General features: G+C 34.7%; 1 non-coding gene across 1 annotated transcript; it reads left to right on the top strand.

Moving 5' to 3' along the window:
* Window positions 1-5,574: 5,574 nt before the first annotated feature.
* LOC148780821 (U2 spliceosomal RNA) lies at window positions 5,575-5,776 on the top strand. Its single transcript, XR_016039859.1, has one exon. It is a non-coding gene; the product is annotated as a U2 spliceosomal RNA (small nuclear RNA).
* Window positions 5,777-6,081: the final 305 nt, after the last annotated feature.

Here is a 6,081-nt window from a genome sequence, read left to right as displayed (position 1 = left end):
GTTTTTCCTCTTGGTAAAAATTTAAACCAACGGAGAGAACTTGTTTCTAGAGAGAAAAGCATGATAAGTTTTGGGTAAGTGTTTTCAGATAGACTCAGAGATAAACTCAAAAACTTAGGGATTGTGCTTAGAGAGGGAGAGTTATGTCTGCTTATTGGCTCTCTACTTCTTGTAAAATGAAAATAAGCATTTAAAGATTCTTTAAATACATCTATTTAGCATCTATTTGGGATGTAGAAAAAACCATTAATCCTTTCAAAGAAAAATGGTTTGATAGGACTGTAGCACTAACAAAATAAGTAGAGCCTCACCTTATAACGCATCACAAATTACATTTCAAGCATTGAAAAACCTTCAAATCGATCATCACGGCGTGAACACTATGATTGTAAAAAAACTTAGAATTCCAAGCTATAAAACTAGTGTATATTGTAGCAAATTATTTAAACGGTATATTTTTCCCTAAAAATAAGTGTTCATAGATCAGCAAGATCTGTAACATTTTATGAGTTTCAAATTTTATTGGTGGTCTTGGAAATTTATTTTAGAGCCATGATGAAGATTTCTGTTGCAGAAAGTGCTTTCTGGACGTGGATTTAAGTTGAGGCCCCATTTTAGTTTCATAAAGCCTAGGCCTTAAAAAAACTTCATCCTTATTTGAATTACAACTCTAAATAGGAAAGTAATTCATATGTAACAAACTTTTACCTGGACCATTTTAAGAAACATGAAATCACTATACTTTCTCTCTGTCATTACAAGAATGAAAAACAACTAAATCTTCTCTCTCATTACACGCAACAAAAAAGGCCCAAATCTTCTCTCTCTACACTAGTGTAGGATTGCATGATCCGGCCGCAGAACCCGATCATGGGCCGGGTCCAGGTAACTTAGAATTGGCTCGAGTTCGCTAGGTATCGACTGGGTAAAAGATTGTTCAAAAAAGAAAAATAAAAAAAATAAAAACTTTAAAAATATAAAAATTATATTCAAAGTAAATATAAACAAAAAACATCTAAATGAGGTTTAAAAAGTACTCGATTTAAAAAAAAAAACATTTTGTAACCGAAGGTATTATAGAAATAATCTAAAAAATAAGGGACAATACAAATAGAAGTATTTTGGCCATAATACTTACCAATATTTCCCGAAATGATAGAAAACATATAAAACATATTTAAAATAAAGTTTTTATTTTTTGGATTTTTAAAGAATTTTTTCAAACTTGGGGACTTGACCTTCAAAATCGGGATCTCTTGTTCGATCCTACTAATTTTCCTAACACTAAGTGAGTGTTATGGGCGATGTTTTATTATTATTAATTCTTTTTATTTTATTTTATTTTGAGATAATTCCATGGGGAACACAGGTCCCAACCCATTTTTTCTAAATAGTATAAGAGCTAGTTTAAAAAAGTATTAGTGGGGTAGTGTCAGTGAAAATGGAAACTACAACGTGGTGATAAGGGTGTGGGGTGCTACCACCACAACCCCAACCCCCAACCCCTTTCCCGAATGAAGGGTACTTTCATAATGTGTTTGCTGAGGGGAGAGAGAGAGAGAGAGAGAGAGAGAGAGGTTGTCCTTCATAATGATCATTCTAGAGAGAGAGAAAGAAGGTCTTATCATATTGTGCATGCTAGATTAGACGAGAAAGAGAGAGATGGATCACAAGTACTTTCATAATGTGAATGATAAGAGAGAAACAAAGAGAGTGAGCGAGAGAAAGAAAGACGCCAAGGTCATTTCATAATGCGCATGCTAGATGAGAGAGAGAGAGAGAGAGAGAGGGAGTTGTGGGGATTCTCATAAGGTCATAAGGTTCATGTTGGACGAGAGAAAGAAGAAGAAGAAGCATCGATCCTTCCTATGGCTTCCATTCTAGTTTTACCTAGACTCTCTTCATATCATACCCAAATCATGCTCTCTTCTAGAGTAATTAGTATAGGTCCCAGACCTTTCAAATTGGAAATAAGTTGGCTGGAGGAACAAGAGGTGATTGAACTAATTCGGTCTTCTTGAAAAAATACCATAACTTGGTTTTATTGTTTTTAAATTACACAAAAAATTGCTTAACATTAAGCACAAGCTGAGAAATTGGAAGAAGGTGAATAGATATCTAATAAAATATAAGACTGAGGAGGTCTTACAAGATATAGAATCATGGATTTAAATATCCAACATGAGGGCTTATTATTCGAAGATATTGTGATTGAGAAGAATGCCAAGCTTAAATCTAGATCTAAATGGTTAAAAGACGGAGATTGAAACACCAAATACTTTCATGCTATAACTAGTACTCGTAAAAGGTAAAATAAAATATCAGGTATCACCATCCCAGGTGTAGATTCTAATGATAGTCATGCTACGGCTAATGCTGTAGTGGAGCACTTTAAAAAAGCTTTTATGCTTGAAGCCAGATTTATCCCAAGATTGGATCGGGTCCCATTCAAATGCCTTACTCCGGAACTTAGAAGTCAGTTGGAGGTAGACATGTCTATTAAAGAGCTGAAAGTGGCTATGTTTGCTTTAGTTGGTGATAAGGCTTTTGGACCTGATAGATTTCCCATGATTTTCTTTCAAAAATTTTGGGATCTAACAAAAAGGGAGTTTTTAGAAATCGTGAAAGGTTTTCTATGGACCCAAACCAGACCTGGGACCTGATGGGTAGACCCGATTTGGGTTCGAGAAAGGGTCCAAAACTTGGAGCCGACAGGTCGGGTCCGGGTCCAAATCATGGACCTAAGCAACGCTATTCATGTTTGGGTTCAATCAGGTCTTGGGCTGGTAATATTTTTTTTATCCTAATATTTGAAACATATTTTAATATAGTTAAATATATAGGTATTTTAATTTATGGGTCAGGTTCGGGTCTAAGCCCATACAGACCCTGACAAGACCCGTTGCCACCCCTAGTGATAAAGTATCACAGCTCAATTAGATCAAAGAAGGACATTGTAGGAAACAAATAAATGTGAGAAAATGGGTATAAGAATTTGTCTATTTTTTATAGGAAAAAGATTATATAGAGTTGGGGCTTTAGACAATCAAATTAGAGCCCACCTCAAAAATTTCACTATAATAAGTTGTTTTGATGCCCAAATATCCTCAAATTGATCATCTCGACACCAAGATGCATGGGCATGATAAAAAAAAAAATGGATTTTAAGTATTGGAAATAGTGCATCTTGTAACGCATTTTTCTAACGCATTTTTGGACCATCAATTTTCAAGATTTTTAGAGAAAAAAAATTTCATGGGTCTCCTCGATGTACATTATTTTGAAGCTTTAAATTTTACATCTATAGATGAAAATATATTTTAAGGCTATCACAAAGATTTCTAATATTGAAACATATTTCTCGACACTATTTGAGGGTGGGCTCTAATTTGATTGTTTAGAGCCTCGGCTCTAAGCAAACTGCACCCATGATTGTACATTATAAGACCGTTTATTTTTTGTACAAGGAGGATACAGACTTTTAGCCATTAGATATGAAATCCAATAGATGAAAGTGTGCCACAAAACTCAAAAATTTTTGTTTTGGACTTAATGCGCAAACAATAATACACATTCAACCGTCCGATTTCAAATCTAACGGTCAATCACGACTGTGACCATCTTGTATCAAAAGTAAACAGTTCCATTGTTTTTAAATTTTTGAAAAAAAATGTGTTATTTTTCATAATCAATCTTCAAATGTGATAAATATGACTTTAATTTTTATTATATTTCGTTTATTATTTACAATATTTTTCGAGATCACTAATTCGGACTATTATAGACCTGATCCAGATCACCAATTCAACTATCGGACACAAATTATTAGGGAAAAATATCAACCCGAACGATTTGGATTCCAAGTCACTGGATTTCCCTTTACTTCTTTCCTTGTATTCCTCAGATCTGGCAAATAAAAAACACACTAGAGTCTAAATTAATAGTAAAATACTAAAAAGACATCGATAGGGCACTTTGGACCTAGCACCTTGTAATATTCTTGAAGTACGAGAAAAGTAGTCATCAATAGAAGAACCACAAGGCTGGTTTGCAGGATACAATTGTATTCTACCCAGAATTACTATCCAACGGCTGTGGTCATGTATATTCCCTATATAGTCCTATCAATAATTTTGTAACTATCATCAAGGTTTGGGGTGACGTGTTTTTTTCCTACAGTTTGCTAACTACGCTCATTATAGCGACTTGCAAGTTTTGTTATTATGGGGTAATATTTTCTAAGTGTTTATATATCCATGAGATCTGCAATATTTTTTGAACTACAAATTTTGTAATCAATGGTGGAAATAGATTTTATAGCCATCATAGGAGCGTTAATGCATAGAGTGTTCCAAGGCATAATAGAAATCGCATTTTTTAAATGATAAACAAATCAATAAATAAGTTAAAATATCATATAATTACAAGAAACAACAACCCATATTTCCCCAGATTCAAATAACAACAAAATCCTACGCTCAAACTTTTCAAAGTAAAATAATATGGAAAAAGTTTATATAAGGTTGACGCCTTACATTGTAAAACTAAAATTTACCCAGACCTGGACCTAGTTTAGGTCAATGTCATTAGCACACAAACTTGACCCAAACTCGGGTCAAGAAATTTTTAAAAAATAAAAAATTTAATTTCTATGATGTAGAGTATATATTTTATACAAAAATAGGGTCCATGCCCAACCTGAGCCCGACCCTGGTGGGATCCAACTCATTTGGACCCGGACCCAACCCATTGGGTCGAAAGCATGGAGATAGACCCAGACCCAGTCGTGGAGCCGGTTCGAGTCGACCTGACCTGATTGCCAACCCTGCCCTGCTGCTGCATTGCGTCGATCCTATACTCGAAGTCCCTTGACAGAAACTAAGTCTAACCCCTCAACATGAATGATAAGGAAATATTATTGTTTTTTAGAAGTTGCAAGAAGTGGCAGCTTTTCATTTAAACAAGCATTTGGAGAGTACATGGGGTGTGGATTTGAGGAGTTTCCATCAAAACAAGCATATGCTAGGTATGCGAGTGTTGATTTAGAGAGAGAGAGTTCCAACCCAACCTAATTTCTGAAGAAATCAAATTTTTAGAATCAACCAAAATTTAACTAAGAAAGTTCATGACAAATATAGATGAATTTCTTGAATTATAAGTGATAGAAGTAAGATGAAGCCCTGCCTCAGCTACCTGAATTCTCTTATATAACCCATAAAAAAGGGCACAAATATTTATAATACTCCTTGTATTTCAATGCCGAAATACAATGGACAAAAAAATCACAGAAAGCTATAAATGTTTCAATACATTTGATTATGCTTAGATATCAAGGAAGAATGGATTATTACTTCTTTTTAACTTGTTAAGGACTCATGTAAAACATTACAAAACTGGGTGTCTGAAACATATTTGCAAAAAATTTGGGGAACCTAATTCCTTCTCTCATATTGTTATTTTTTTTTTTTCACATAGAGAGAGCGTCTGTGTATGATTTTAATCCCACATCAAAGGTTTGGGGATGTTGACGGTACGTAGGGGCTATAAAAGTATATGACATACAAATTGCAAAGCGTACCTTCTCCGGCCTTTTGGCGAAGATCAACTGTAGTATCTTATCGATTCATATCTGTTTAATATGTGATACGTGGTCCATCGGACCTCACGACATTAAATTAATTTCTCCGTTGGGGAGAGACCGCAACTCAAGATAGCAAGTGGGTCCCTCGAGCATCGCTCATGCTTTGCACCACTGTAGGGGCCTGGCGCACCCCTACCAAATCCGTTCCAAATTTTTAACATTTTCTGTTTGATGTTTTCTAATTTAATTTCACAATGACCTCATTTTATTTTGTGTATGACATTTTCTAGGTTAATTTCACGACGATCTATATTGTCTAATTTAATCGCACATTAACCTCTCTCTCTCTTGCACACTTCTCCTTTTCTCTCTCTTCTCTTTCTCGTCTCTCTCCATTTTCTTTATCCCTTTCTCTCATGTTATGCTCTCTCTCTCACCATGGTGGTATTTAAAAATAAAAAAAAATGGAAGGCTGTTATTGCCCAAATCATATCATAATG

The sequence above is a fragment of the Amborella trichopoda genome, chromosome 8, assembly GCF_054954075.1.
Source record: "Amborella trichopoda isolate Santa Cruz 75 chromosome 8, AtrichopodaSantaCruz75HAP2 v2.0, whole genome shotgun sequence".
Lineage (NCBI taxonomy): Eukaryota > Viridiplantae > Streptophyta > Magnoliopsida > Amborellales > Amborellaceae > Amborella > Amborella trichopoda.
This window is presented reverse-complemented; position numbering and strand designations above follow the sequence as displayed.